Here is a 25349-nt window from a genome sequence, read left to right as displayed (position 1 = left end):
GATCACCGCTTATCACACCAGGACTCAGTCCATACATAAGTCGGTATCCTTTTCTCTCATTCACTGGTTGTCAGTTTGTTTAGAGTCTAAAAATAATAATCACATTCATAACAATGACACGTTATATCATAACAATATTAAACACCATTTTTTTTTTAATTCGCTTCCTCAAGACAGCCACCAGAAGCGATTATTTGTGTACAGTCAATAGAATGAACAAACAAACAATAACCGATAATGAATGTTATAGTGTCAACGGTTATGGCAAACCCGCTAAGTGTTTGCTCCCTTAATACCTCATTTGATTAATCTTCTTCTTAATTTGCTTTATGGCTTTTAGTAATTTGATTAATGATTTGAAAGACTAGTTATCGAGACTACTGAACTCAATACTCAAATCGATATTCTCAACTATTTGTGGAGTATCTACAGTAGTAAACATCTTTAGTTCACCGTGGGCTCTACCGCGGTTGTTTGACAGCTACAATGTCACGATCGCAATCATCTCTGATTGGTTAATGCTCGCCCACTATTGGCCACAATGCATTGTTGCAACAAGAATCGCACAAATTCAGCCAATCAGAACAATAATGATTGATGCAGGTTTTAGACAATCGCCCTACGTGTAATGTCTGCAAGTGATAATAATTGTGCAACTCGTTTGAAATTTTAATATAATTTAAGGGCACACACACAAGAGAGCAATCCGTCTTTTGTTTATAATAATTATATTAATAATTTATTTATTTAGTAAAAATATGCATCTCATAAGCTCCTTTTTCCAAAGTCAAATAGCAAGTCAAAATTTGGGCAGTAAAAGTAGGGAATCCGTTTCTCCACTATTTATCCGATGGGGCTTGCAAGGTTAAGATTTACACTTCTCTATATACTGACAATTTCATTTCTTATTTCAGATCTAAACCTAAGTCAGAGATCGAATTATTAGTGCATTATTCATACCCGAGAAACAACGATATGATAAAATTATGTGTTAGTAGGCTATATAAAGAAATACAACAATCCAGACCCTGTAATACATAACATTGCCACAGTCATTGCCACTTCATTTAATAACACCTTCGTAACTCTCTTTTGTTATTAGAGACACATGTTTCAAAGTTTCCTTTACTCGTACATAAAAATTGAACTTCGTAACTTAGTATTTCTTTCTAATTTCTATTATTACAGCAGATAGTATCATCTATTAAGTTGGTAAGCCAATCCAATAATAACAACAGTAAATATGATGTACTTGGTAGTTAACCTGTTGTTCAGTGCGTGTTTTTCTGAGGTAGTAAGTACCTAAAGGCTTTGATTTATGATAGCAGATTGTACAACAAGGGCACCAAACAAACACTGCTTTTCACTTCGATTGCGAGGAAATGTAACAATAATATTACTATAAGTACATATCTATAGATTGATTGAAAAGAGTAGGGATTAAATGAGGGTGCTGTAATGAGTTTGTAGGTATAGGTCGCAACCTCAATACAAGTGCAAAAGTTAACTGGCACCATAGAAATTACGTACATTCTTTCTCATCCATATGTCATTCAGAGAGACTGTTGTTTACCTATAAATACCTTGTGCATAACAGCATGAAACGCACTTTAGTCCTCTTATAGCCAGCGTAAAATAGAACCTTACGAGCATGAGAAGTGGAAACGTATTTTTATTTTATTATTATTTTTATTTTCTGAATTCTAAAAATCACGAATGCATGTCATCTATTAGTATAAGAGGATGTCAGCTACTAGTGACTTTATATGAATGTGATAGCTCATATAATTTTACCTTTTTAATTATAAAACTCTAAGAACATTTGAAAGAACCACTGTTATGCTGATAAATAAATATTTTAATTCAATTCCATTTATTTATTTTCATCTGATCTGATCAGTTAAATTCACTTTAGGTTAATATAATAATGATTCAATTCATTTTCCTTTCATAACCTCACCTCTCCTTAAATGGTAGTTGCAGCCAATGTAATTTATAATTTTCACAAGGGTGAGCAAACGGAACAAAAGTACATACTAGCACTTACTATAAATTTTATTGGTATAAGAATCAAATAAAATTCCAACATCCACATGGCTACTTTCGTGAGCATGAGTGTTGTATGTCTTTCTGTTTCTGGTATGTACATAGTTAGATTAATTCAAACCTGATATTTCATACCCTATACCTACTAGGTATTCAAAGTAATCTAATAACTCTAATTTGGTCGAATAAGTAAACCTGCAGATTCAAAATAGGTTCAATGGTACCTACTTTATCTAGTGGACCAATTAATTATTTATTAGCTGATCCACCCCAGGTAGAATTTTCCAAAATCTTTTCTTTGTGTCCAGTAGTAGCTTAGTAGAGAACTCAAATCATATTTGATTATGCAGGGCCTGCGGGTTGATCTATGTCTGTCAGTACATAATACAGACTATTCAGTCGGTAGATAGGTATTAAATGGGTGCATCTAGCAATCGACTCTATTAGTCTCCCTATCACTGTCTATCATTCTCACAACCATACCATGCCTACCATAGACCCAAATCCAAAAATCTTACATTAAATGGTAGGTAATGAAAACACATGCACCTGACACATATTTCAGGCATTCTATCCTTAAATTGTACTAAAATATTACTATGTGTATAGTTAAGTATGTAATTATTTAATTAAACAAGAATAACTACTCATATTGAGACTATTCAATTCAAAGTTTTAAGACTTTATTTTAGTTACTAGGTAAACTAGATTTGCTTCAATTAACCATAGTAGTATTCAGATGTTTCTTACCTTCTTATTACTGTATTACATAACAATACCTTGAGGTTACACCCTCCATCATAATGAGGCAGGCAGGGATGGCTTTTTTTTCTTTTGTATCATTATAACAGGCCTCACACCAAGAGTTACTGTGTTCTTATCCGATCCATGCAGGTACATGACTGCTTCTAATCACAACTTGAAGGTTATGTGCACTTCTCCACCACAGATGCCGGCCAAAACCACTTGTTCATCTCACATTCGTCGACCTCATCGTCAAGTCGGGGTCACAGGGTCGTGGACATCATCAGAAAAGTTGTCGAACATGAAAAAAATGGTAACAGTTGAATAATCTCGGAAATATTGCATTTAAGTGACACCAGTATCAAGTACATACCTACTTGATTATATCAGACCCCTGTATATAACCCAAATTTTGCACTAAAACCATTGATTGACCCATTGATGTAGATATGACCGTTGTTATTGTAAGATTATTATTTCTATTTTTAACTAAAGGACATGTACATATTTCTTTTTTAAAATGATTGTTGAATGATTTAAATTAAGACTTGAATAAAATTATATTGTCAACATTACTTCCTAGATAGATAAAGTTATATATAAATTAGTTAAGTAGATATTATTCATTCTAAATTTTCACATTTTATTATGCTATGATAATGTACTATAGGTAATAATTTGCACACTCAGTTATTGGTTGAATGTGTTAGATCAAAACAGATTTAAGACCAAATTGTACCACATTCTAGCAAATAAACTCTACTTTTTTATTTCTACACTAGCTCATGTATCAAGTACTTACCTACATAATAATCTAATTGTTTTCTTGATTCTACTTTAATATAGGTAGGTGCCTATTTGGTTTAAAGTATTTCATATCACTTATTACCTTATTTCGATTTTAAAATACAAGGTGTTAGTACTACCGTGCGTTGCATCCAGTCTTCAAATTAATACTAATGCTACTTATAACTTCATAGATCAAATCTTGGGCTAGGTATGTCCCTACATAATAATCCATTAAAGCGGTCAGAATAAAACTATAATCCCTTACTTTGAACTCTCAAATAAGTCATAATGCTGATATCTACTTACTATTAATAATTATAGCCTTCACTTACTGGTTCTGAAAGTATCAATTGGTAATATTGTGACTTATCAAATACCTACTTAGGTATTTTGATGCAGTAATCTTACATTAGGCACTCTTAATATTCACCCATGCTTTAATGAACATCCACTGTAAGAAGGTAAGTACACAGATTCACCGCTTTCAATACAACCTATGGATGCATTGGACCCATCGACCTACGTACTTCTGCTTGTTCCAGACAGTATAAGGTGCTTTCCTCAAACCAATCTCTTGAGTAGTTGCGTTGGAGACAAGTCCTCCAACTCGACACAGGTCTACTCAAGTACTCCCAAAGTAATAGTGTAGCACCATTGCAGTTTGTATGTATTTCATATTCACTTTGTTATTCGTTCAGGTAGGTTTCTTCATATAATTTCCGATATAAGTACCTAATAAATATATTGCTATGCGTCTTGTACAGGCACTTTTAACATCTTCCAGGATAGACCCGCATTTTTGGGCATGAATCACATCCAATCTTCTGATATAAACAACTTAACCTCCAATCCGGGTTTATTAGTCTCGGGATGACCCTAATATGAATCAAACGCAGTTCCAATGTCCACAGTCTTATATTCAGGTACACTTGTCACATCCACTTAGTTTATATCTAGCTTAATTAATCACCTAGTACTTATATCTCGCTTAATTACTTTTATATCGTCCCTATTTTTACTCCCGCGCGCTGTCACACAGTCACACCTCCACTCACGGGTGACAGATGGCAGATTTTCTGTGTTGCCAACATAAAGTATTTTTCTAAATTGTAGTTTAAATTTTCGCTTTATCACTGCATAGCTTACAAAATAAAACTCTATGATTATAATATCTAAGTCATTAACAAGGAATCACTGAATCCAGGCGGGAGCAAGACTGCGGAGTGTGGCAGTCCCTACAAGAGACCTATTCCCTTCAGTGGACGTCTATCGGTTAAAGATGATATATTTAATATTAGGATACTTCTTTTAAAACGAGGAATTATGAAATGTCAAAATACGTCCTTACTTAGGTTATTTTACTAAATCACAATAACAGTAAGCAATAAAAAAAAATTCAGTAATTATGTCATAATAAAAATTAGAGTTTACTTACCACTACATAAAAAACAAATTGATGAGATTCACAATCACAGTCACAAGCAATAATAATATTTAACACAATATTGTTCTCACGCAAATATCATCGAACTTTTACCGCGAGGTACCGTTGGACAAACGTGCGTTCAAAATGGACGTCAAATAGCGACTGGCGCATCAAGCACTGAGCTAAGCTAAGCTTGCTAGGCTGTATAGCGGTAAGGTAAGGGATGTTTTGGTGTTTATAATATATTATACGGTTTTGTAACGCAGTTCATATAAGTTCGTAGACAAAAAAACGTAGACCATCTACGTACGTAGCGTCGTAGCTTTTAAGGCGCGGTGCGCCTACTCGTAGCTTTTTTAAGAATCGCAAGTGTGACTTTTTTTATTCAGATACAAGCTCGCCCTTGACTGCAGTCTCACCTGGTGGTAAGTGATGATGCAGTCTAAGATGGAAGTGGGCTAACCTCGAAAGGTTTTAGCAGTTTTTATTGAACCCATACCGCTTTGGTTTCTACACGGCATCGTACCGGAACGCTAAATCGCTTGGTGGCATGGCTTTGCTGGTAGGGTGGTAACTAGCCGCGGCTGAAACCTACATCAGACCAGAACAGAGAAAATTTAGAAATTACAAAATTCCTTTCCCCTGCCGGGAGTCGTATCCGTGACCTCCCACTAATAAGTCCACAGCGCTCAGGGAGGTCACCATTATATTATTATCATCATCGAATAATTACATCGCAATAATTAGTCCATAGAAAATTATGTATTAACTCTCAGGCATGCAGGTTTCCTCACGATGTTATCCTTCATCGTTAAATTAAGTGATACATATATTATTGCTTAAAACGCATATAGCTCCGAAAAGTTAAGGTGAGTGCCCGGGATCGCTGCACTGAGTGACGCGACGCGGCGCGGCAGCTCGCGCCTTGCTTCATACAAACTCATATAAACTATATTTGCCGCGCCGCATCGCGTCGCGCTACGAAGTGTTTAGTACATTTTTTTATTCATTATAGGCAAACGGCGCTTGAACACAATCACACCTGATGGAAAGTGATGATGGGGCCTAAGATGGGACGCGTTTACCTAGAAGATACCTATTCACTCCTGTTTTAACGATAACCGGATTGTAATTTCTTGGGAACACAGAAAACCACCATTTGGAACATTAATAGTCTTTGAAAGTGATTTTCTTTACTTAAATAATTGAATTCTTTTAAATTAAAAGAAAATAGTACCCATTTCGTACCCACTTCAGACGTAGAGCTTGAGAGACCAAAGTAAACGTACTTGAGGCACATCAGAAAAAGCCTCAATGACGTAACAGGCTGAGTGCGCGGACTGAATACCGAAAGGTCAACAGCTCAAACCGTTTGATGAATAATTACTAGTCAATTTCTCCTTCTTACAGATGACGCCTGCGATCATGTCTGCTTCGTCTTATGTTTTCTAATATAATCTCGTGGAAACTCTTAATTTTTTCGAGATAAAACGCAACCTATATCCGTCTATAGGATGCGAGATATCTTTTTACCAAATTTTCACAAAATTGGTTCAACGGATGGGACGTGAAAGATAATATATACCTATATAGACAGACAGTTGTACATCTTAATATATCTACTTATTAGCACTGATCAAAAATTATTTGGGTAATTGTTTAATTTTTTTGTGTTCGTTTGTTTTTTTTTATCCAATGGGGCACATTATGGGGCCAAAAGACTTAAAGTTTCTAAAAATAAAGCTTTATTTAAAGCTTTATTTTTAGAGACAGTATTGTAAGAGAGTATTTACAATTAAAACAAAAATAAACGTGTAGATAAAAGTTTAAGGCTAATTCAAGATTGCGTGGGACGATAATTTAGGCGATGTAGCGTTAAGCTGATATTCTGATTCATTACCTCTCGAGTTTGGTACGTCTCGCTGGGTTTTATTCCATTCTAACTCTCAATGGCTTGTTCGTACTCGTATAACTAACTGGTGAAGAATAACTTTTTTTTATTGACAAGATAAAAATCAAAACTAAAACCCGACTACTCTTTTTGATAGCGCTGAAAAATAATGTTTTTTGATCGCTAACCATAAAATATACCAATTTAGTATTTTGTGTGATGTAACCACAAATTCACGGTTTTCAGATTTTTCTCTGAATGTCAGTTATAAGATGTACCTATCGGCCAAATTGCATGTTTCTAGGTCAACGGGAAGTACCCTGTAGGTTTCTTGACAGACCGACAGACAGACAGACAGACAGACAGACAGACGGATAGACGGACAGACGGACGGACGGACGGACGGACGGACGGACGGACGGACGGACGGACGGACGGACAGACAGACAGACAGACAGACGGACAGACAACAAAGTGATCCTATAAGGGTTCCGTTTTCGCTTTTGAGGTACGGAACCCTAAAAATATCTAAGATTATCATAATTGGTATAGGATAGTAGGTAGGTCAAAATATTATCATAGTAACTACCTATTTAGTAATGTGTGATATCTAGCCATATAAGTATACTTAGAACCGTCGCAAATGCTCAAGTTACAAAAGCTCTGCGAAACTTAGCAACTTCCTCACGACTTACCGACTTGTTCGCACAAGTTACTCACTGAAGATAATAGGAACATTATCGCATAAGGGAGAAAAAGAGAGTTGGTAAAAGGGATCCAGTTAAGACGTCCGCTTCCTATTCGGGAGGTCGGAGGTTCGATCCCGGGCACCACCTCTAACTTTTCGGAGCTATGCACGTTTTGAGCAATTTAATATCACTTGCAATAAAACATTGTCAGGAAACCTGCATGTCTGAGAGTTTTTCGTAATATTCTCAAAAGTGTGTGAAATCTACCAAATCGTACTTGGCGAGCGTGGTAGACTATGGACCAAAACCCTTCTCATTCCGAGAGGAGACCCGAGCTCTGTAGTGGGCTGGCGATGGGTTGATCATGATTATGATGATGATGACAGGAAAATTGACATGTTCAAAGTACGACCTCCCTGGTGTAGTGGTAAGCGCTGTGGTCTTGTTAGTGGAAGGTCCCGGGTTCGATTCCCGGCAGGGGTTTGGAATTTTATAATATCCAAATTTGTGGTCTGGACTGGTGGGAGGCTTCGGCAGTGGCTAGTTACCACCCTACCGGCAAAGCCGTACCGCCTAGCGATTTAGCACTCCGTGTAGAAACCAAAGGAGTATGGAAACGATGGTACCCTTTGTATGCGAGTCTTATCTCATGAACCGTTTTAGGTATTTCTATTGCCACTAGATACAACAACAGATAATAAAAACCAAGATAGCGAATTTCAAAATGGCCGCCATGCAAATTAAAAAGAATTAAAAAAGTACATGGTGTACTACTTAGTGTAACTACGGTTGTACGGGACCGTTCTGTGCGAGACTCCCAGTTGATCGGTTATTATTTATCATTTGCTACGGAACCCTAAAAACAGCACGTTATGACAAAGTAGCGCATTAATCTCTATCAATTCTGCAGCTGGGTTATTAGAGAAAATTCAGACACCCATTCTTTGTTGGAATTTATTTTTTCATAGTGTCTTGCATCGTGATCGTGAAAAGCTACATCTGGGGACCATTTTTCATCGCAAGAAAATATCTTGATCCCACAATACAAAAAATCTCTTTGGAAAAAGACGAGAGTAAAATTTACCATCCATACTAATCGCTACCCAGTACCCATATTATAAACTAGATGATGCCCGCGTCTTCGTGTGCGTGGATTTAGCTTTTTATATTCCCTTGGGAACTCTTAAATTTTCCGGGATAAAAAGTAGCCGATGTCCGTCCCCAGCTAACTCTTTACCAAATTTCATGAAAATCGGTTGAACGGTTGGGCCGTGAAAAGCAAGCAAACAGACAGTCACACTTTCGCATTTATAATATTAAATATAGATATGAATGAGAAAGTGTATATATTCTCTGGCTGTTACCTTTGGCCTATCTGTTTAAGTAACCAACTTTGACGAAAGGTACAGCGATGCTTGCATAGCTAAGTTGGCCAAAACTACACCTTATCGCAGAAATTAAAACATTCCCACAAGAATTTTAAAAATATAAATTCACGTGAACGAAGTGGCGGGCATCATTTAGTTTTTTTAATAAAAATAAAAATGAAAGTGACACAAGACTTGCATATGAGAAAAATATTAAATTTGGAAAGCAACGGGAATAAAATGCATGATTCTATCTTGTATACAGGGTGTAAGCAGAACGCTAGCAAAAACTTAGGTTTATTGTTATACTACCTAACACAACCCAATACCAATAACCATTTGCCTCATTTTGTAGTTATAGTAATTTAGTATTTTTCAACCCCGCAATGTATAGCGTGCAAAACTCGGGTCAATGCCCCGCCTACGACGTGGCATTGACTCTGAGTGGCCTACTTACGCAACGTTTATTCTAGCGTCAGTCAGAGGTTTTCTTTGCAATATATCGTGAACTTTTACAAAATATAGGATTTTTTAGTTTTTTTTTGCGTTTTTTTAGTGTTATCATATCAGTAGTATCTATCACCTGTCTTCAATTTTGCTAGCGTTTTGGTTACACCCTGTATAAAAGTGTTTCCACTGGTCTGCTTGGTAGCGGCTGCTGGGGTAATATATTTTTACGACCAACAAGGAATATCTATGCTGTGTCTGTATTGCTTTTGGGACTGTATTGGCTGCATAGGTGAAGACTTACCTGGCACAGTGGTAAGCGCTGTGGTTTTGTAAGTGGGAGGTCTTGGGTTCGATTTCTGGCAGTGGCAATTAGTACAATGCCGAGTTTAGAAACCGATTAGGGGTAAGAAAGGTTTAGTGGAACTACGATTACGATTTAACAAATACGATTTTCTGTTTTGTCGACATTATTCATTTGTGTAAATGGTTCGATAGTTTCATTAAAATTTCATCTTGCTGAATATAAAAAGTCTTACATTCAAACTCATAAACTTTAGCTCTTTATAATGTGGTAATATATAAGTCAATGTGTGTAGCATATACATATTAAGGCACTCAGACGGGCAGTTGAAGTTCTTCAATTCCAAGAAATTTAGTCAATTGTGACGTTGTGACCACATGAAGCAATTTACTGCAATATCCAGTAATGCCTGAAAATTTCTATTGCCTGAAAATCTTCAATGCTATGCGGAATAATTTTTCCAGATTGCTACATTTATTGCCCCAGATTGATCTATACGTGTTACCGTAAAACCACACCATTAGGTAAAAATGTCGGAATTTAAAAATCATCCTCGTAATCTTGAAAAGTTTTTTGAACTCGATAATGGCAATTTAAGAAAATTCGTCAACTTGTGTGACTTGAATTATTGCACCTAATTCCAAAGGTTCCCGTAAGCTTGTGACTTGAATTGCTGTAATTCCAGTATAATGCGAAACATTGCAAAGTCGTAGACCGCACTCTTCCCAAAACAACTTATCGTCATATCGAACATAAAACACAGTCGCTGACTTGAAACGGATGAACCGATATAAGTTGTTGAGTACAAGTTATAGCAGATTAGCGGCCTTTATTCAAAAATTAATATAAAGAAAGAAAGAAAATATAATATTTACTTGTTGGTGTGGACAAAAAAAATCATAGAAACATAAAACATTTTTATTCTTCAAGCGATTTAGCGTTCCGGTACGATGCCGTGTAGAAACCAAAGGGGTATGGGTTTAATAAAAACTGCCATACCCCTTCCAGGTTAGCCCGCTATCATCTTAGACTGAATCATCACTTACCACCAGGTGAGATTGCAGTCAAGGGCTAACTTGTATCGGAATAAAAAAAAAATCTATGACACCACCCCGAATGGGTGTAGGCAGGTACAGCTCAGCATTATGCCCTACATCATGATAACACGCATAACGTGCAGGACGCTGATTTTTAGCTTTGACCCGGTGTCACAGCTACACAGTAAATTACAACAGAATGATTGAAGGAAGCAGTATTAAGCCTTGGCAACTCAATCCCATGCAAGCACATCTTTTCGGAGCTATGTGTGTTTTAAGCATTGATGACGTACCCACGCCACCCCTCTTTTCTGTGGTTTAAAACAACTAAATACCATTTACTTTTATGGTGAAGAAAACCATGTGAGGAAACCTGCATGCCTGAGAGTTCTCCATAAGGTGTGTGAAATCTGCCAATCCGCACTTGATACAGCATGGTAGACTATGCTAAACTCTCCTCATCCTGAGACGTGCTCAGTAGTGAGCCTGCGATGGGTTGATTATGATTTGTAAAACTCAATCGGACCATTGGAAGTACTTACCAATAAAAAATCTGTTCCAATAGAATAATAATAGAATAATACGAACAAATCAAATAAATAAAATGTTTTTAAATTTTAAATTAAAAACGCTCTTTATAACATCCTTATACCAACCCATAATCGCATTCACTCGGAGTTCCGACTCCAGTTTTTTTTATTGCCCTCCTAACCCACTTAAAGGGAGGTCCTTGGATATTTACAAGTATGTCAGAACTTGTTTTATTGAAAGGTTCGACTGAGGACTGATCTGACTGATTGAAAAGTTGGTTTACCTAAGAATACGTATTAGTATATTTTTAATCTTCTCATCTTTGGTAAGTTTCCCAATAAAAATTAGTTATAATCCCAATAACATAAACACATAGTGCTTACTTATTTTACTTCCACAACATTTCAGTCGATTGCTACAACACTTAGGGCCTTTGTGCACTCATCTGTATTCGGATCATATCCGTGATTCTTTGAAGTGGCCGTCATATAAATACGTACATTCGATTCGTATTTTTTTTACAGATTCATAAATTCACAGATGGGTGCACAAACGCCCTTATGCTACCGTCACAGTGGACTACCGTCCTATAAGTAAGTAGTAAAACCTGCAAATTTTGGAAAAATGATGATTATAATAAAGAATTATATAACTAGGATCTACTTAAAAATTGATCCTACCCTACGTAGCATTATTCTATAGAAATACCTATCAGCTTCGGAAATTATAACGTTTTTTTTTTGGCGATAACTGTAAAATAGGTCTATGCTCTAAAACTAATTTTTGCTATTAATCGCTTTTTAGAAATCATCATCATCATCATCATCAACCAATAGACGTCCACAGCTGGACATAGGTCTCTTGTAGGGACTTCGACACGCCACGGTCTTGCGCCGCCTGAATCCAGCGGCTCCCTGCGACTCGTCTTATGTCGTCCGTCCACCTAGTGGGGGGTCTTCCAACGCTGCATCTTCCGGTGCGAGGTCGCCATTCCAGCACCTTGGGACCCCAACGTCTATCAGTTGTACGAACTATGTGCCCATTGCTTCTTAGAAATAGGATGTCAGTATGGAAAGCATGGAATATATTATTCAATCTAAACTTAAAATTAGCTGAGGGATGGTAGATCTTCAAAAGTTATAAAATTAGTCGAGGCAATCAACCTGAAAGCACCCAAAAGTTTTCTCAACAAAAATCGTTAAAATAGTTTGAGCAAAAAAAAACTTCTTCACCGAAGAAGATTTAAGCATTTTTTTAACCAATACTGAAGACGCAGAAAAGATCATTAATACCAAAACTCACATTACTTTAAGAATTTGTTTTTAAATATAGTCCGCGACAGGCTGTCGTGGCAATCGGAGTATAAGGCGGGGGGCACCCCACCCCGCACACCCGCACGTCGAAAATGAAAAACTTTATTTATTCATATAGGAAAGCATGACGACTTATGATAAGTTAAAACACTATCACCAGGTCGAAAAGCAGGTTCTGCTGAGTCCTTAACCTAAGATACCTACATTTATATTCAGTATTAGCTGCCCTGGCGAACTTCATTCCGCCTAACAGTCGATTAAATTTTTTTAAATTTTTCTCTCCTTAAGAACCATCCTCGTACTTCAACGAATATTATAAAAAAGAATTAGAGAAATCGGTTCAGCTGTTCTCGAGATTTGCGCAACACATTTAGTGAATCATTTTTATATTATAGATATTCTATTCGTACTGTTAGTGTAATCAAAAAACTTTAGGGACTAACAATTTATATCAACAATTGAAGTAAAAAAATTATAACGAAACCAGTAATTTATATCACTCTTTATTGGATGCTAGAATTTTTTATTTCCGAAATTGGCTAAAAGTAATTTGCTCCGATAATTTCCAATCAATTTGAATCTAAAGCGAATTAATTCATCAACAGGCTGTCAAACGAGTTTATTGAATTAAAAAGGATGAGCTGAGTGATCCAGAAATTGGACTCTGGATTAATCTATTCAATTATTCGATGTGAAGTAGCGAACTTAACAAGTTAGCCCTGACGGCGTTATTCAAGAAAAATAAATGGCGGGCAATAATTTTAAGACGATCTTATCGTTAAGGAGAAATCTTCAAATTATTGTTCTTTTAAAAGTGAACTAAGTACTTAAGTAACTTTATACGGCTACGTCTAAGTGCGGAAAAGAAACCTAGGAAGAAAGAAGAAGGAGAAGAAGTAACTGTAAATGTTAAAAGTAAGAAAGGTATTCCGAACCAGTGGTAGATGCATCCGACTATTCGTAAGCACTTGTAAAAGTTTATACGAATAAAAAAGATTTTCATTTTCATTTTCATTTTCAACTTTATTCCAAGCGCGCGTTCGCACCTAACGCCGACAGTGAGAGAGCGTTATATGCAGTTATTTGCTTTTCCATATGTTATCGCACTTATAATTTATTATCTCTGACAGAAGTCACGTGATCCGTTGCGTCAACATCTTGTGTCAATTGTATAAAATACGAGTGGTTGATGGTTTTAAAGCCAGTCTAGTTCCGACGCTAGACTCAACCGACTATTAAATGCTTTTGTGTTTAGGTCGCCATTTTAATTGATTGGTTGTAATAGTAATTTTGTGCCTGATCAGGTTTAATGTTGTTGTTAGATTAGTTTAAAGATAAAACCTCTCAGTAAACCTCTACGCGTGTGATCAATGTCATCGCGCAAGTTTAACAAGAGAGGACATTCCAATAACCAATCGAAAAATAGCTTATAATGCCCTACTTCTCTGTCTCACTTTTAAACTCACTTCTGGTAACCTTTTACATACATAAATATTTCAATTTTTCTTTTACTTGGCACACCAAACCGACAATATGCTATCTACCATCATCAACCCTTACCGAGCACAGGTCTGCTCTCAGAATGAAAAGGGTTTGGTCATAGTCCACTACGCTGTGAAAGTGCAAATTATTTAGCAGACTTCACACACCTTTGAAAACATTATGAAGAACTTACAGATATTACTTACGGGTGGGTTATTCAAGGGATGGATCAACAAATTCCAAAAAGGCTGGCAACGCATTGGAGGTTCCTCTAGTGCTGCAAATGTTCATGGGCAACGGTGACCCATCTGCTCGTTTGCTCGCTATTTTTATTAAAAAAAAGATTTTTTGTTTTCTTTATGATGTTGTTACAATGGCTTCCAATATCAATGGTTACGATGTTTTCCTTTACCGTTAAAGCAAGTCACCTTTAATTTAATTGTATGAAATGCATATACCTAACTCCGAAAAGTTACAGGTGCATGCCCGGGATCGAACCTTGGCTCCCCAGAGTAGGAGGCCGACGTCTTAACCACTAGTGACTAGTCTATCAGCATTGCCAGACTATAACGCTATACATAGTTACATTAAATCAAAATCAGAGAGCTCGTAAGTTTGGGCACTGCGTTGTGTAAGCCATAGATTTATAAATCAGTTAATTCGAAAATCTTATACTACTTATTATGAATTACGAGTTAATGACGTAGTGGGTTACCTTAATCTGATGCTCGTGACAGTTAAAGGTTCAACCCCTAAACAAATTACTAGTAGGTATATCGAATTCCCAGAAGTAGCTAGCCCATGCAAAATTAGGCACAAACAGAAAGTTCATCCTTCAGTATCAACGCACCTCAGCCGTTACCCTCGAAGGAAAGAAGCTATGCGCAACATTACCTTTAAGCCAAAATAGTGGACCACTGAGTCAAAATATGTAACACGTGAACGAAAAATGTAATCTATGAAGTTGTAATTAAAGTGTGTGTAAGTCCATGTGCTGTGTGCATGTGTATTTTCTCATTTAAATATGTCTCAGAAGTGAGGAAGTCCTTCGTACAAAATTTCATATCCTTTCGTGCACTTTATTGCGCTATTTCCATTTAATTGAGGGTAATAAATTAGTATATTGTTACAAATAGTTTACTTAAAAGAAGCTCAAACAGTTTAAAAATATAATATATATTCTAAAAATAAGTGGCAGAAAAGAATTTACATCGACTTTTAGAAAGAGATAGCGGTTTTGTAAAGCAAATGTCTCTGTCGTTGAGACCGACAAAACGTCACATAGGTATAAGTGACAGAGACAACGCTCTACAAAGCCGAAATCTCATTCTAAAGGTACATACATTATTATCTGCCGCGTACTGTAACCATCGTTTCCTGACACTCGGTAGCAAAGGAACATTAATTATTGTGTTTTTTCCGAATTTGTGTTAAATTCAAGCTCCCAGTCCTAACATTGAATGCCAGAACTTTTGCATATGGTTATTGGCTGGAACGCTATGTCTCCTCTTGCGGGATATGCTTGATATCCGGTATCAACGGAGTGGCAAGATTGAATTTAATTATTCAGCTCTCTGTCAGTCGTAAACCTCTTGTTTTAAATTAATCCGCTAAACAGAAATCTTGATTAGACTGCAATGCCACTTTGTTGATGCCCCGGAGTAACCGCCCGGTGTTTGTTGTACCTAAATTGAACGCCTTGGTCAAACACAATATAATTTCAAATAAGTAAAAATTTAACTAAGGCGAGTCACCGAGGCTAAGCGGAAAAAACTGGTTTGCTAGATCAAATGTTTTAGGTATTTACTATTAAATAATGGCCTTGCTAAAAATATGCAATTTACCTAAAGACATTGTCTAAAGAATGTGCTACTTTGATACACAATAGGAAGTACTTCACTCGATCAAATAAAATCTTGAAATAAGCCGAAATAAAAGTATAAAACGAATTATTTAATACTAAAATTTCTGACTTGGCAAATAATTTTTGTATGGAAATATTTGTCTTTAACTACAGAGAACCTGCAAAATTTTGGTTTTCAACAGGACTTCTATAATTTATTAAATTCAAGTTTAACGTTTGAAACACAGAATTTGAACGTTGCCAAGCGGTTTACTTCAAAGCCGCGCTGCCCGCCTCGGTGACTCGCCTTAATATTTCTGATGCATCGGCACAAACCGTACAAACTTACTGCTTTACTAGATGATTTTTGTGGCATGAATTTAGGTTTCTAAAAATCCCGTGGGATCTCTTTGATTTTCCTGGATTAAATACTCTACCTATATCAGTTTCCAAGTCTTTCACTCTATCCATGCAAAAAATCACATAGACCCGTTGCTCTGTTACCGCATGATTGAAGAACAAACCAATAAACAGACACCTTTTTAAGTTTCATATTCATATCATATCACTAAATTTAGTTTTGTAGTGTTTATTTGATAATGATGGAGGAGGGAGAGCGGGTACCCTGAGATACAGGTTTTGCAAACTTACAATTTTAAAAAGACCTTTTAAAACAAATAAATCATTTCATTTCAAATCATTTCATTTCATTTCATTTCATAAGTAAGTAAGTATTGTATGTCCGTATTTTCTGTAAAAAATAAGTGCTACTTACTACCCCTATTTGGTATTTTACTGAAAATTTAATTGTTGTAGGGAAATGTCAATTAGGTACATTAACGACACACAAAGTAAATTAAACGTAACATCGCTGTGATGCGTGACAACTAATTAGCGACGGAAACGTGGAAGGGAATTAGTTTTGACCCTAATTCCACCTTTAACATCGACCTAAATCAAGATTACGTTTTCGTCCTGATGTTTTGGGTTCTGTAAAACAAGGAATCCTTATTTCGTCCAGTTCATCTGTCCGTCTGTCACGTTAAAGTATGGTTGTTTAGTACAATCCTAGAAAATACCAACACAAAGGTATTTTAAAATTTTGGATTTAAGAAAAAAATCGTGGCGTGTGGAAGTCCCTACAAGAGACCTATGTATGAGTGGACGTCTATCGGTCGATGATGATGATGATGATCGAATGTGACTCAGTGTGCGGCATTAGGCCCGGTATCCATCTAAGCGGAGAGGAGAGGAGATGCGTTCGATCGACCAATCAGATTCAAAATAGATGACGTGAAAAAAGTACCACGTCTTTTTTTAAAGTCGGATTAGTTTACTGTACACAATACACATCTCCTCTCCGCTCCGCTTAGGTGGATACCGGGCCTTATTTACAGCCCGACGCAGTCTTGATCGCCTTTATATGAGTACAGTTTCTTATTAGGTACTAGATGGCATGTTTCCATCGCGGGCGTATTTCAGACTAAATGCATTATCTCAGGAAACATTACCATAACGGATGGCGGTGTGATGTCCTTAGTGTTATCTAATGGACTGTAACTACATGCTTTTACTGGATACCACATTACCATAATGGGGTACTAACATAATATTATTATTATTATGAGCAAAGGCGCTGGCCTAATATGGGTCCAATTATTGTGACAAAACTAACCATACTTACATTATCACGCCATTTTTATCCTTACAATAAATTTTCAAAAAAATCTGTTTGTGTCTGAAAGTCATTTTTTTTTCGTTAACTTAATTCTCTTTCTGCATCGTATCCATCACTGTTGAGAGCCAAGACCCCTTCCACATATAAAATTATACTTCTATAGCATCTTTCAATTTACTTTCTAGTAAACTGAGAAAAAAATGAGACTCCGAGGTAATACGAAAAAGAACTTACTACGGCTACTTACTTCAGTCTGAATTTCTTCCGAATTGGAGACCCGGATGACGGAGAGAAATCGGATGACAGAAGGCGGATGTAGTGCATAAACTTACCATACAAATAGTTCTATGAATACTTCGTATTCGTACGTATTTTCGGATCGGATGCAGTGCGTAACCGTCCTTAAGACGAGGCCCGACAAGACTCGTAGACCGACCGAGAGTTGGAGAAAAAACACGTAATCTAAATATATAAAAGGATTGACTAACTGACTGATCTATCAACGCACAGCTCAAACTACTGGACGGATCGGGCTGAAATTTGTTTGGCACGCAGATAGCTATTATGACGAAGGCATCCGCTAAGATAGGATTTTTGAAAACCCCTAAGAGGATGAAATAGGGGTTTCATATTCATGTAGTCCATGCGAACGAAGTCGCGAGCATAAGCTAGTGTGTTATATATAGGTACTGTCCTAAAATTCACGTGTCATGAATAAATAACAATTTGGTGTTATTTTTCATGCAAATAACTCGGTTATGCTCGAAAGGCACAACACGCGCGGGCTTTAGGTTTGATGCGGCCGTAATGACATCCTAATGGGCTTTGTACTGTACGTGACGGGACTTTTTCATGGATTATTTTAATGTTTTTTGGGTCACCAAATTTTTATAGACGTATGATTATAGCTGCCCACCCACGATTTTAGCGGTGCAGCAAACAGAAAGGCGAACGGAGCGGGCTGCGGCGTGTGGTATGGTGACGAACAAAATAGTGCCCAGCCGCCCGACTGTGTAAGATAAACGTATTCATTGTAATTGTAATCGCCAGCAAATTCTGCCCTTTGATTGGTTGATTCGCTGTTTACATTTTTCACAGCCAATCAAGGGGCAGAATTTGTTACCGATTACAATCAAGATGAATACGTTTTTCTTAAAGATTCGGAGGGTTAATCGCGTCCACTGCTAGACATATGCCTTCCCGAGAGCGCGCTACCACACCCTGTCCTACGCTTTCCTCAATCCTCATCCACCTACTTCTGCTATCTTCTTAGATGATCATTCCACAATGCATTTTCTAGTACACTGCTGTAGTTACACTTGTGATTTTTTTTGTAATCCGGTTGTTTTTGAGTACTCCATACCTACTACAAAAAAATACCAAAGAAAACTGTCTCTGTACCAAATTTCGTCTAAAATCGGTTGAACGAACAGACAGACACACTTCTTCGTATTTATAATATTAGTATGGATCTCCCAGCTCTGGCATTAAATGTAAATAGTTAAACGCAAACTTATCTTTTATAAGCGTCCGTATAATGATATGGAGTTTGTGGTATAATGGCATTAACACAAACAACTTCAAAGTGCAATGGATGTCAGCCACCGCTTTGTTTTGGCGAGCTCGCGGCTCCAGGTTAAATACGGTGGCACTGTTCGCGTTATCTCGCTAAACTCGCGCTATTACTCCGTTAAATGCAAGTTATACTCCGCGACAGGTCGAGATGGCAATCGAGGTATGAGGCGGGGGAACGCCTCGCATAACCGCAATGCACCCGCGCTCAACCACACCGGGTTAGCGCGGAGGCTGTGCGGGTCTGCATGGCGTTCCCTCGTCGATTGTCATCTCGACCTGTCGCGTACCTACTATACGTTGTACCACAGAATATGTAATAGTACTAACGGTTGTACTATCACACGAGCAGTCTACTCATGTGGTACTATTATTTATGTTGTTACAACACACAACCAAAAATGTACTAAGTAGGAGCAGATCAACATTACACCTTAAATTGTATCTCATTTCAAGAGATCCGTTTTCGTACGACCGAATGAAAAAACGGAACATTTAGGCATTAGGGATCAATCATGGGTCTGTTTGACCGCCTTTTTTTTCTCGTGAGGAAAATCCATCATGGATACCACCAGCCACGGAGGAGCACAGTGGTTATGTCGGACTCCTACCAACTAAAAACCTTACGAAATTCCATCCCACTGCTAACGACGGAGCACAAAGAATCAACCCACCACCACCCATGGCCCCACCAACCTCGCGGTTACCTATATGGGCCGAAACGCGGAATGGCGCCCGTTCGGTACTTGTTCGGTGGCTCTTTCCCGGGGCGCCTTCTTGACACCCTACAAGTTCTTTCTCTCTGCTTCCTTGTCACCATCAGGTCACTCTTCCCATTCTGGTGCAGACGTCCCAGATACGGGCGATTCCCGTCGCCGATCGTGGTGTCTCCTGTCATTGCGTATCTGTTTTCCTCGCTCTCGCTTTCCTCCTCTGAGCTCGTCGCATCCTCCTCATCCTTTCTTTCCATCGCTTCCTTCGTCCTCGTTTTTGTCATTTTTTTTACAACATCGTTTTTTATTTCAGTCGCACAACGCATCATAATCGTCATGTCACATCAAGATTTAGTAATAATCGTCATTTATATTAGTCGGTCAAAATAAAACGACATAAATCGAAGTTAACAACAACAACAATGTTCAGAAACTCGTTTTCGTCGAGAAAAGTGCAAACGGTTCGATCGCTCTGTCGGAAATAGGGACGAAACTAATTTCCTTCCTCACATCGTATCTCGCTAATACGTCGAGCTTCGATACATTTGTGTCAGAGACCTTCGGATTGGCTCAACACATATTTCATTCTAGAAATGCTCCTATTTCAACACACATGAAAGTATCTTTTTGAAACTTACAAAAACCTTAGATACCTAGCCTACCTAGCTACCATAGATATAGGTATGTAAAAGTTGAGTAAATCTATAAATAATCAAAGTTCTAGAACATAATATTAGGTCAATGAGTTGAACCAATTCACTTCAAAAGAAGGTAACTCTATGGATATAACAATAATATTATTATTTATTGTAGTTTTAGTTTACTACGAAAACTGACTGTGGTATTCGTCGCTCTAAATGGAACATAACTAATATTAATGCTATGATGTAATAAATACAATAAAAATTGAGGTTATAGGTATTTGCGTTTTATCTACTATTATGTGCATATACAGAATGTAACCAGAACGCTAGCAAAAACTAAGGGTTAGATATTTTTATACTACATAAACACAATCGAATACCAATTACCATTTGCCTCATTTTGTAGTTTTAGTGATTTAGTATTTTCCAAACACGCAATGTATAGCGTGCAAAACTTAGGTCAATGCCCCGCCAACGACGCAGCATTACTACGCAACATTCATTAACCTCTAGCGTCAGTCGGATGTTTTATTTGCAATATATCGTGAACTTTTACAAAATATATATTTTTTTTTGTATATTTGTTCGCATTCTTTTTTGTAGTATCATAATATCAGTAACTTATCATCAGTATTGTCACCTGTTTTCGTTTTTGCTAGCGTTTTGTATATAATTGTATATTTGTATATATTTTATGCCTAGTAGATAAAACGCAAGTCGTGTTTGATACGTTAAAACGACCGCTAACATGAATTTTCTCGTTTGTGGTCGTGTATCGAAATAGTTGGACGTAAATTTTCATACAGTGGTATGAAAATTGTTACGATCGTCAGTGCGTAAAATGTTATGGTAAAATTACGATTTATTTAACTAAATCTCTGACTCTTGCTGATTTTACTAACGAACTTTATTTGAATAGAGTAGGAGACTTCTATGCAAGCTTGAGTAATATTCTGGTTCTTCTGGAATAGCGCCGGACGCTCTGATCAGTATTTTATACTTATCTATCTCTTTATACTATGGTTATGTCAAAGTAGACCTAGCGGATTTTCAATGTTTAGAGCTAATGATATTAATATAAATACCTAGCTATTGCCCGGCTTGTGTTGTAATTCTACTTTTTATGAACGACTCGCACGTCACCTTTTGTGCGTTGATGGGACATCAACAAAACCCTCCTGCAAGTGCCAACCACGACTGTTCAAAGTTTCATCTCAATCAGATGAATGGTACGCATAAAGGATAAATAAAGACATATTCATTTTTACATAATATTATGTAGATATTTATAGGTAGGTACATAAGTAAGCAATAAGTAGCGGCATTTTCCCACCCTAATTTAATTTTTTTTTTTTAAGATTTGCACCATTGTGCCATAGGTCATGTAAGGCTAGTAATAAACTCATTTACTAAAAATCTGTTAACTAAAGTGGGTAAGTATACTTTTTCTTTTAAGCATCTATCCACTTCGAAAGACTAAGGTCCTATTGAAGGTCGAGTAATTGCTCTAATTGGTCTCATTGAGATTTTGCTGAGATTTTATTCTTTTATTTTCATTTCTTGACCTCTTGACTTTAAATAACGCTTTTTTTACCTTACCTTATTAACAAAATACCAAAAAAATAACTACGTGCTTTACAAAATTACTTTTGACTTAAATATATTGCTAAAATTAAGACCTTATATTAAAACTCAGAGGGTTTTGGCCATAGTCTTCCACGCTGGCCAAATTCGGATTGGCAAACTTTACACACCTTTGAGAACATTATGGAGAACTCTCAGGCATTAGGTTTGCTCACGATGTTTTCCTTTACCGTTAAAGCAAGTGCTCTAGGCAAAGTAAAGTGAGCAATTCATTTGTTGGTAATTCTATACGTTTTTGTAATAAGCTTCCAGAACACATATTCGAGATGTCTCTCAACAAGTTCAAAGTTTTCATAAAACGTAAACTTATTGAAAAATCCTATTACAATGCAAAGGATTATTTGAATGATAAGAAAGCGTGGAAATGAGTTGCTTAACAGCTTTGTGTTAGTTTTGTAAAGTGGTGATAATAAAAACAATACCCGACTGAGTTTGTTATAGGCTCTTCTCAGACCTGGGTGCGTTTGGAACACTCGTAGCTTTAGTTTTAAGTACGTATTAATTATCACCACTGTACCATCTTACAAATTAACAATTTTGACCATCAGGAAGCGTAACATTTAACCTATTCTGAATAAATAATTTGAACTTGAGTTTAATATTAAAATTTTTGAAAATTTATTAAAAAGTAAAATATTACCAGATTTTAACATTCTACATTTTTGGATTTGGTAACTTTTGTAATAAATCAATGAGTGGTTCCTAAGTTTTTGGCTTTAGTATGATTATACTCGTAATATTGAAGATAGATAACACAAAGAGAGATGAAAAAAAACTTATTAAAACCATTTAAGATTCCTGCAATTTCATTTGTATTCAGAAATTTAAAATTCCTAGCCGAGTAACGGGTGCGGTCGGCTGAATGGGCGTGCACTAATTAAGATTGTACTTCGGCAGTTTTCATTAAAATCGGGTAATTAACGAATGACGACAAGCTTGGAATAAAAATAGAAATTGCCTTTAGCTACGTAGCTATTTATTTTTAATTTCTAACAAAAAATATCTCCCGAACCGCAGTTATCTGGATAGGCTGGAGTAAAATGCAAAATAAATCTGAATTATTTTTAATAAGTAAGTACCTAAGTAATTCTATTCTTTGAATTTCATTGAATTTTGATAGTTCTTTCGTAAAACCTGTGAACTCTCAGGCACGCAGGTTTCCTCACGACGTTTTCTTTTATCGTCCAAGCTCAAAGAAGTTTGAGGTGCGTGTCCGGGATCGAACTCTGAACTCCTTGAATAGGTCAACGTCTTAACTACTAGGCTACTAATTAGCGTTTTAGTTTTATACGCATTACTTACTAATTACAAAGATATAATATTATGATACCATAAGTGATAATGTTTCTCTTAATCCATACTAATATTATAAATGTGAAAGTGTGTCTGTCTGCCTGTCTGTCTGTCCACACTCTACTAGCTTTTCACGGCCCACCCGTTCAACCGATTTTGTTGAAATTTGGTACAGAGATAGCTTGCATCGCGGGGAAGGACATAGGCTAATCCGGAAAATCAAAGAGCTCCCACGGGATTTTTAAAAACCTAAATCCACGCGAACGAAGTTGCGGGCATCATCTATGATAAATTTACGGCTTGATGGTATAAATTAATGGTGGTCATTTGATAAGTTTGATCTCCAAAATATGCCCGAATTTAGTGAGACCTTTGATGTCACCAGTGTTTCCACAAGAAATATTTTGTAAACTTCACATCAACTTTATAATTCTAAAGCGGCTTAAAATTCTACACGCATGTCTGAATTTCTTTCATGGAAATCTACCATGTTTAGACCAATTCATAAAACGTAGTGCGTGTACAAAAGAACTCAGCCAACAGCTATTGAGACGACTTCGCTTTGGCCTTTTGCATTAAATTTTAGGTTTGACTGAAGCTTTGGTAGGGATTTTTTTACCTTTTCATCAAACGTTGGATTACAAAAAAAATCCGTTCCCATTGCAGAAATAAGCAACGTATCTTCGTGATTTTTTTCATAGGTATAGTTAAAGACCTGGAGAGTGATTTAGGCTACTGTTTATTCCGAAAAATCAAAGAGTTCCCACGGGATTTTTAAAACCCTTAATCCACGCGGACGAAGACGCGGGCATCATCTAGTTAACAATAAGTTATGCTATCAAAGATTAATTAAGCATAAAAACTTTTGAAGAAGGTACAAACCTTAACGAGATACAAAAGGAAATTAATAAGAAACAATTACAGTACAATGAAAACGAATTTTCGCTGAAGAGTTAATTTCTACGAAAGTTTCGAGTTTCGCACTGTGTTTTAATGAGTACACAACGTGACATCTGAGGAAATATTATACCTACTTACTGGTTTTCTAAATATATAAAAGGAAAAGGTGACTAACTGACTGACTGATCTATCAACGCACAGCTCAAACTACTGGACGGATCGGGCTAAAATTTGTCATGCAGAGCTATTATGACGTAGGCATCCGCTAAGAAAGGATTTTTAAAAATTCAACCCCTAAGGCGGTGAAATTTGTGTAATCCACGCGGACGAAGTCGCGAGCATAAGCTAGTTTTAAATAAGATTATTAGCCAAGTTCATCATGATGACTAATATTCCCATTTCCCCTCCAACTAAGCGTTAAGCTTGTGCTAGGAGTAGGGCACGGCAATAGTGCAACGGGTGAGGGTTGAACCGGCGACCTTTCGGATTTCAGTCCGCTCCTTTAACCGTTCAGCTATTGAGGCTCTGTATGACGGAACTACAAAATAAGAGTTTGTTTCTTTATTTAATCAGGACGTAGGACTTTTTATGGAAGTAGGCATTAGTAGTAGTTATTAGGCATGTCCAGTCCACATCATAATAGCTATCTGGATGCCAAATTTCAGCACGATCTGTTCAGTAGTTTGAGTTGTGCGTTGACAGATCAGTCAGTCAGTCAAACACCTTTTCCTTTTATATATCTAATACTAGCTGATGCCCGGACTTCGCGTGGAATTAGGTTTTTAAAAATCCCGTGGGAACTTTTTGATTTTCCTGGATAAAAAGTAGCCTGTGTCACTCCAGGTCTTCAATTATGCCCATGCAAAGAATCACGTCAATCCGTTGCTCCGTTGTGACGTGATTGAAGGACAAACCAACAAACCAATAAACCAAAAAACAAACAAACTTTCACATATTTAATATGCGTAGTGATATTTAGATTATTATATTTCGATG

The 25349-nt window shown here is 36.8% G+C and overlaps 1 protein-coding gene across 1 annotated transcript in view; it reads right to left on the bottom strand.

Annotated features, from left to right (window-relative positions):
- The window catches only part of LOC117996408 (uncharacterized), a 73011-nt gene extending 67858 nt beyond the window's left edge, over nucleotides 1-5153 (bottom strand). Inside the window, exon 1 of the mRNA XM_034984464.2 lies at nucleotides 5015-5153. The gene's annotated coding sequence lies outside the window, so the exon portion shown is untranslated. The remainder of the gene's footprint in view (nucleotides 1-5014) is intronic.
- Between the last annotated feature and the right edge of the window lie 20196 nt (nucleotides 5154-25349).

Source organism: Maniola hyperantus, chromosome 3, assembly GCF_902806685.2.
Source record: "Maniola hyperantus chromosome 3, iAphHyp1.2, whole genome shotgun sequence".
In the NCBI taxonomy this organism is placed as follows: domain Eukaryota; kingdom Metazoa; phylum Arthropoda; class Insecta; order Lepidoptera; family Nymphalidae; genus Maniola; species Maniola hyperantus.
Note: the sequence above shows the minus strand (reverse complement) of the source record. Positions and strands in the feature narration are given on the sequence as shown.